We start from the raw sequence: 9,069 nt of genomic DNA, 5'->3' as shown, positions 1-9,069 counted from the left end.
TTTGGAGGCAAATGGGAGCAGCGATATGGGGCGATAGCTTGACATAACGGTCGGGACGAGGGATGGCTTTTTGAGGATAGACGTGATTGTGGCATGTTTTAAAGCAGAAGGGAAGGTACCAGAGGTTATTGATAGGTTGAAGAGGTAGGTTAGGGCCGGGATAAGTATGGTAGTGAGGTTGGGGAGGAGGTGGGATGAAATGGGGTCGAGTGCACAAGTTGTGAGGTGTGATTTGGAGAGGAGGCCAGTAAGCTCTCCTTCAGTGATGTTGGAGAGGGAAGTTATAGGGGAAGGGCATTGGTCTGATATACAGAGAGGTTGTGGTGGTTGAACAATAAAGACTTGCCTTGTTTGGTTGATCTTATTATTCTCAGTATCTCAGTATTATGGGCCCAAATATTGCTCCATACAGTATAATGGGCCCCATATGACAATATATGGGGCCCATTATACTGTATGGAGGACTATATGGGGCCATTATACTGTATGGACCAGTTCACATATTTAGGTGCACTCTGTGCCCCAGGTATCCCTGAGACAATTGCAGAACTGCATAGGGTGAATAATTCTTTCTTGACACTGGGATAGTACATTTAGTAATATAGAGTTTTCATATTAGCATAGACTTTGGTGTTGGATTTTTTATATGGTGTTCCCAGATTAATACTTTATGTAATGTTTGTGTCACTAAGATAAGAAGCTAACAAGAACAAAGGGTTCATGGTGACAGAGGTCTCACACTAAACACAGGTTAAGTGCCAGACAAATAGGATCAAAGAGCATGGATACTGTTTACGTAATAGGCAGATCCAACCAGAGCAGCAAAACAGGTAGGAATAATCACCTGTGTCTATGTGCATAGACAGCATATCTGGTGGTTAAGGCTTTAGGGGATATCTGAACTCCACACAGGGATGGCACAGTAACACATGTGGACTTAATTCTCATGCAACTAATTTAAATTGACTCCAAATGGGTCATAAATTGTTGCAGTTACAGACATTAGTATGTGGCTTTGCCGTTACCAACTTTGGTACACAGCTTGGTAGTTACAGTATAGTCACACAGCTTGGTGATTACAGTATATGTGTCACGGGTGTGTCAGATGTAAAAGACTGTCGCTCTGGATCTGGCTGCAGAAGGTCACTGCATTTGGCATTGCAGACAACTTCTTAATCCTTCTGACTTTTGGACCCAGCGGCAATCTTCCTCCTGCTCTGATTGACACACCCTGGTCTGGGTGTTTAAAACTCTCAGTCTTCTTCAGAGAGGCGCTGGTGATATTCTCATTTTCCCTTGTGAAGGCTTGGAGCAATAACAGTCGGCTAGCTTCCTCTCTGTTGCCCTTGGAGGACGTTTGGTGTTATCTCTCTGGTGTCTGCTTAAGCTACGTTTTCCCCCTTCGTTTGTCTCCCTTGTTGTCTTTTGTTTATAATGGGGACTGACCAGTGCTCACCCCCCTCCTCCCTATCTAGGGCCTAGCTCTAGGGACATACAGGGATTAGGTTTCCTGTTCGGCGATAGGTGCGGAACCTATATAGGGACGGTAGGACAGGTAGGATGATATTAGATCTGCCTAGGGGTCTCCATTCCCATTCCCCCTTTCCCTAGCGTTTGGGCTACCCTCCCCTCATCCCTTTGTGTTGCACTTAGTCTTTCCCACACTGTGCTTGACATTATCACCGGGCGTGCATATATATATAAAAAAAAAAAAACTGACACGTGTTTTTTTTTTGTGTGTTTTTTTTTTTTTTTCGGGTGTTTTTTTTTTTTTTTGGTTCATGGATCCCATTGCTGAGCTGTCAGAGCAGCTGCACTGCTGTCTCTGGAGGTGACTGACTTCCGATATGAGGTTCAGCAGCAGCAACAGTGGCTGCAGGTCCCTAATGTTGGGGTCTCTGAAGGTAGGACGGTCCAGCTTGAACCCAAGGTTGCCCTCCCGGACAGGCTTTCAGGAGGTAGGGACACGTTTTTTGTGTCCAAGGAAGCTTGCAAACTGTATTTTAAGCTTCGTCCTTACTCCTCCAGAGATGAGGAGCAATAAGTGGAAATTGTGATCTCACTGCTGCAGGGAGATTCTCAATCCTGGGCTTTTTCTTTGCCGCAGGGTTCGGTTTGTCTCCAGTCTCTGGAGTTTTTTTTTTTGGGCCCTGGTAATCATCTATGATGACCCTGACCGAGTCGCATTGACTAAGTCTGGGCTACGTCGCCTTCAGCAGGGGAATCGGTCAGTGGAAACGTACAGCTCTGAATTCCTTAGATTGGCAACGGATACAAAATGGAATGGCTCAGCTCTTAGAAGCCAATTTTGTCAGGACCTTACTGAAAGGTTGAAAGATGATTTTGCAGTGTATGAAACCCCTGAGTCCTTGGAGGCTGTCATGTCGTTGGCTATAAGGGTTGATAGATGCCTTCGGGATAGGTGGGTGAGACAACCTTCTTCAGGGCCTTCTTGTCGGGGTTATGCCCCTTTGCCGGGGAAGCAGTCTGGCGGTGAGCCAGTACTGGGGGAGGTGGAGGAACCCATTCAGTTGGGGGGTGCCTCGGCATCGTACATTTCCCCGGAGGAGAGTCGCAAGAAAAAAGGCGTATTTTTTTTGTGGGAAAAAGGGACATTTTGTTGGGAACTGTCCCTCGATTCCTAAGCAAAAGGAGTCTCGATTGACTCTTGGTAGTCTGGAGTTGGATAAGCAAGGGGTGCATTTATAGTCAACCTGCAGTTCCTGGTTTGTACTGACAGCAGAGGTGGTGCTAGAGAGCAAAACTGAGAAAATTTCTGTGTTTGTTGACAGTGGAGCTGGAGTCAGCATGGTTGATGCTGAGTTTGTGAGAACTCATGGTCTTGCTTGCTGTACTTTAGCTAAGCCTATTCCCATCTTGGCCATCGACTCAACGCCACTTGCACAGAAAGCTCTGACTAAGATTGTACATGGTGTAAAACTGAGGGTGGGGTTGGTTCATTGTGAGATAATTCCTTGCTATGTCCTGGAAGGTATTCCCACCCCAATTGTTTTGGATCTACCCTGGTTGGTGAAACATAAACCGTTGGTGGATTGGCAATAAAGGGAGATCATTGAGTGGGCAGATTACTGCCATGAGAACTGTTTAAACATTTCCCTTTCTACAGTCTCTACAGAGTCATTACCTGCATTTTTTCTGGTTTTGAGGATTTTTTTTCTGAGAGGGGGAGTCAGGATTTGCCTCCTCATCATGCATATGACTGTACTATTAACCTGACCCCCGGAGCTAAACTACCAAAGTCCAGACTGTATAATCTTTCTGGCCCTGATAGATAAGCCATGAAGGATTTCATTGCGGAAAGTCTGGAGAAGGGACACATCAGACCCTCATCTTCACCAGTGGCAGCAGGGTTCTTCTTCGTGAAGAAAAAAGATGGCGGTCTACGTTCCTGTTTAGATTTACGAGAATTAAATCAAATTACCATCCGGGATCCATACTCTCTTCCTCTGATTCCTGATTTGTTCAGCCAGGTTGTAGGAGCTAAGGTTTTCTCCAAGTTGGATTTAAGGGGAGCCTACAATTTGTTAGAATCAGAGAGGGGGATGAATATAAAACAGGGTTCAATACCCCTGAATGGGCATTTCGAGAGTTTGGTTATGCCTTTCGGTCTGACCAATGCACCTGTGGTATTCCAGCATTTCATTAATTATATTTTGCATCATTTGGTGGGCAGGTTTGAGGGGGGCATGTTAAGCAGGGGCTCCAGATATTAAGGGATAACAAACTTTATGCCAAACTAGAAAAGTGTGTTTTTGCCATCCAGGAGGTGCAGTTTTTGGGGTACCTGTTGTCATCTTCGGGTTTTCAGACGAATCCAGAGAAGATCCATGCTGTCCTTGATTGGGACCGTGCCGAGAACCTGAAGGCTCTACAATGTTTTCTGGGCTTTACTAATTTTTATGGAAATTCATCCAAAATTATTCAGTAATTGTGAAACCCCTCACTGACATGACAAGGAAGGGGTCTGATTCTTCCAGATGGTCGAATGCCACCCTGCAGACTTTTTTCTCCCTAAAGAGCTGTTTTGCCACTGCACCTATGCACAGTCAACCCGATGTTTCCCAATACTTTATTGTGGAAGTTGATGCGTTGGAGGTGGGGGTTGGGGCTGTGTTGTCTCAGGGTCTGTCCCCTGGTAAACGGCGTCCATCCGCTTTCTTTTCTAAGAAATTATCTTCGGCTGAAATTATGACGTGGATAATTGGGAGCTTTTGGCGATTAAATTGGCGTTCGTAGAATGGCAACATTGATTGGAAGGGGCAGTCCATCCTATTACTGTTATTACTGACCATAAGAACCTGTCATATGTTCAATCGGCTAAACGCCTCAACCCTAGGCAAGCCAGATGATCCCTGTTTTTTACTAGGTTCAATTTTGTTGTCAGTTTCTGTCCAGGTGTCAAAAATGCCAAGGCTGATGCTTTGTCCCGGAGCTTCCCTGGTGGTGGCAGGGCCGTCATCAGGGTATTACTGCCCTTACTGCTGTATGGGGCCCGGTGAGCAGCAGTACAGAGGGGGGGCCCGTGCCCTGACAGGGCCCCCCCTTGTGCGTCTGCTCATCGGTGTACGTTCCCTGTGTAGTTCCCTGAGCTCCGCAGCCACGCAGCTCCGGCTCCCTCATACTAAGTGCTCCGGAACTTCTGGTCATGTGACGGAGCATATACGAAGGCGTTATCGCGTACACGCCATCACCTGACCAGAAGTCCGGAGAAGTATGAGAGAGCTGGAGCTGCGCGGTTGCGGAGTTCCGGGAAAGCACACAGCGCCATTGCCAGCACATCAGAAGCCGAGCTGCGCCTGCAGGTGATGGTACGATCAAACTTTTTTTTTCCTTTTTCTTTCCAAAATGAATTAAATAGGTGAGGCCCGAGGGGACGGGGACTGCAAGTCATGGAGTGAGGAGGGGGGGCTGCAAATGATGGAGTGAGGGGGGCTTTAAATGATGGAGTGAGGGGGGGCTGCAAATGATGAAGTGAGGGGGGCTGTAAATGAAGGGGGGGCTCTAAATGATGAAGTGAGGGGGGCTATAAATTATGGAGTGAGGAGGGGCTGTAAATGATGGCGTGAGGGGTGCTGTAAATGTTGGGTTGAGGGGCTGTAAATGATGGAGTGGGGGGGACTGCAAGTGATAGAGTGAGGGGAGGGGACTGCAAATAAAGGAGGGGCTGTAAATTATGGAGTGAGGGGGCTGCAAGTGATGGAGTGAAGGGAGGGAGACTGCAAGTGATGGAGTGAGGGGAGGGGGCTGCAAATAATGGAGGGGGGCTGTAAATTATGGAGTGAGGGGGTCTGCAAGTGATAAAGTGAGGGGAGGGGGCTGCACATAATAGAGTGAAAGGGGCTGCAAATGGAGTGAAGGGGGCTGCAAATGGAGTGAGGGGGGCTGCAAATGATGGAGTGAGGGGGGGGACTGCAAATGATGAAGTACAGAGTTTGAGGTTGCAGGAGTGTGACTGATTGAATTGGCGGAAAGGGTATGGGTGCTAACTAATTTATATATTATGTGGGGAAAGTGGCTATTTATAGTTAGTGGGGGCGCAGTGGTGGATTACAATTTATACTTGGAATGGGGGGGTTGCATAATAACTAATGATATAATAATGGTGGGTGCGTATCTGTATTCAGCTGAGTAGAAGGAGAAAAAGTGGGGAATGTGCTCTGTAAGCTGCTGTAGATAACTGTGTTATTTTATGCAGACGAGTCCTGGCTGGAAGAAGTGATGGCGGTCTGCGCTGGATGAAAAAGCAAAGCAAAGATGAAGGACTTCAACTAGAGACGTCACTGGTGAGTCAGTTTATTACATATACACTTACACTATATATAGAGCTCCCTTGTATAATGTCACTGGTGATCACTGTATTACCTGTACAGTATACACTATATACAGAGCTCATGTATATAATATCACTGGTGTTCACTGTATTACCTGTACACTGACACTATATACAGAGCTCCTGTGTATAATATCACAGGTGTTCACTGTATTACCTGTACAGTATACACTATATACTATATACAGAGCTCATGTATATATCACTGGTGTTCACTGTATTACCTGTACACTGACACTATATACAGAGCTCCTGTGTATAATATCACAGGTGTTCACTGTATTACCTGTACAGTATACACTATATACAGAGCTCATGTATATATCACTGGTGTTCACTGTATTACCTGTACTGTATGCACTATATACAAAGCTCCTGTGTATAATGTCACTGGTGATCCCTGTATTACCTGTACTCTGACACTATATACAGAGCTCCCGTGTATAATGGCACTTATGGTAATATTAGTATTGTGTTTTTTTATTAATGATCAGTAATTTTCGGTCATTATGTGGTGGTAATATGTGGTCCAATGATGGTGTGGCGGTATTTTTGTTCTTTGTATGCGGTATTATTTGGTTACTATGTCATGGTAATATGTGATCTAGTCATGGTGTGGCAGTATTTGTCCCTTGTATGTGGTATTATTCGGCTACTATGTGGTGGTAATATGTGATCTGGTAATGGTGTGGCTGTATTTGTTCCTTGTACGTGGTATTATTTAGTTGCTGTGTAGTGGTAATATGTGATCTAGTCATGGTGTGGCGGTATTTGTCCCTTGTATGTAGTAGTATTCAGTTGCTAGGTGGTGGTAATATGTGTTCTAATCATGGTGTGATTGTATTTGCCACTATATGTGGTATTATTTGTTTACTATGTGGTGGTAGTATGTAATCTGGTCATGGTGTGGTGGTATTTGTTCCTTGTATGTGATATTAGTTGGTCACTATGTGGTAGTAATATGTGGTCCGGCCATGGTGTGACGGTATTTCTCTCTTGCATGTGATATTATTGGTCATTTTAAAAAATGTACGTGACACATTCCCTTAAAGAAAAATAAATAAAAATATACGTAAAAAGAGTATTGGGTATCTTAAGAAATGTTTAATAGGTTAGAGTAGGGCTCGGCCAGAAGAGTCTCCTTGTTAATGTGTGATTGGTGAGGACGGGGTGCAGAAGTGGGGTTTTTCCAAGAGTGAGGGGTGGGACTGTGGAAGTTTCTAAGTGTGGAGGCAGAGCGGAGGTGGAGGCAGAGTTGGGGTGGAGCCGCCAGGGCGATGTCTCTATGGGGGGGGACGAAAATGTTGCCAGTATGTGGCCCTGAAATTCCTGATGGCAGCCCTGGGTGGTGGTGACCATGAGAACCCTGCCCCAATTTTAAAGAAGTGGGTAGTCATTTCAGCATTGTATCCTGAACTGGAGGGTGAGGTGTTGGAGGTCCAGGGGACGCCCCTGCCTCCTGCCCTTCAGGAAGGTTATTTGTACCATCTAATCGGCGCTGCAAAGTAATTAAGGAACATCACAACTCTGTGCTTACTGGTCATCCAGGTGGTAAGGCAACTGCGGACCTCCTTTCTCATTGTTTTTGGTGGCCGAGGATGCATTGGGGTGTGGTTGAACACGCAAACCCGTCTGTCTGGTGCTCTTCTTCCGCTACCTATTCCTAGCAGGCCATGAACACACTTGTCCATGGATTTTATTACTGACCTACCGGTTTCTGTAGGCAAAACTGTGGTTTTGGTGGTTGAAGATAGGTTCAGTAAAATGGTTCACTTCGTCGCATTACCGGCACTTCCGAATGCCAAGACTCTTGCTGAGGTGTTTTTAAGTTAGACTGTGAAGCTTCACGGGGTTCCCTCCGATGTGGTGTCAGATCGGGGGACCCAGTTTGTTTCCAAGTTCTGGAAAGCATTCTGTACTTGACTGGGGGTGCAGCTGTCCTTTTCCTCTGCCTTCTTTCTTCAGTCGAATGGACAGACCGAGCGTATTTGGTGCTTTGGTGGTTCTTTGGTGCCTACAGTTACCATCCACAGTTTGGTACTTTTAGTGGGGGAGGGGCTTCAGGAGTTCCTGAGGAGGAACGTTTTGCTTTGTCACTCTCCTCAGTGTGGCGGGGGGTTCTGAGTAATTTGAAGATCATGGAAGACAGGTACAAATGTATGGCTGACAGGAAACGCTTGCTAGGTCCAAACCTGAATGTGAATGACTTTGTGTGGTTGTCTACCAGAAATATCAAGTTGAAGATTCTTTCTTGGAAGCTGGGACCTAGGTTTATTGGTTCGTGTAAAATAACCGCTGTCATAAACCCAGCAGCGTTTCATCTTGAGCTACCTCAGGCCCTTAAAATCTAAAATGTCTTTCATAAGTCTCTGCTCAAGAAATATGTGGAACCATTTGAGTCCTCACCCCTACCGCCACCCCCAATAATGGTTGATGGTAATCTGGAATTTCAGATTTTGAGGATTGTAGATTCTTGTCTCCGACGTCGTTCCCTACAATACTTGGTGCACTGGAAGAGTTATGGTCCAGAGGAAAGGATGTGGGTATCAGCATCAGCGGTAAATGCCCCCAGGCTGGTTCGTTCATTCCATACCTCTTATCCTGAGAAACCTGGTCCTGAGTGCCCGGAGGCCACTCGTAGAAGGGGGGTACTGTCATGGGTGTGTCAGATGTAAGACAGTCGCTCTGGATTTGGCTGCAGAAGGTCACTGCATTTGGCATTGCAGACTTCTTAATCCTTCTGACTTTTGGACCCAGCGGCAACCTCCCTCCTGCTCTGATTGACACACCCTGGTCTGGGTGTTTAGAAATTTTCAGTCTGATTCAGGGAGGTGCTGGTGATATTCTCATTTTCCCTTGTGACGGCTTGGAGCAATAGCAATCGGCTAGCTTCCTCTCTGGTGCCCTTGAAGGATGTTTGGTATTATCTCTCTGGTGTCTGCTCAAGCTAAGTTTTCCCCCCTTTGTTTGTCTCCCTTGTTGTCTTTAGTTTATAGGGGGGACTGACCAGTGCTCACCCCTCCTCCCTATCTAGGGCCTAAGTCTAGGGATATACATGGATTAAGTTTCCTGTTCAATGATAGGTACGGAACCTATGTATAGGGACGGTAGGACAGGTAGGGTGATATTAGATCTGCCTAGGGGTCTCCACTCCCCCTTTCCCTAGTGTTTGGACTACCCTCCCCTCATCGCTTCATGTTGCACAATATGGCACAGCT

Source organism: Phyllobates terribilis, unplaced genomic scaffold (genome assembly GCF_046119375.1).
Source record: "Phyllobates terribilis strain yellow unplaced genomic scaffold, ASM4611937v1 Scaffold_11__3_contigs__length_659146591, whole genome shotgun sequence".
Lineage (NCBI taxonomy): Eukaryota > Metazoa > Chordata > Amphibia > Anura > Dendrobatidae > Phyllobates > Phyllobates terribilis.
Note: the sequence above shows the minus strand (reverse complement) of the source record.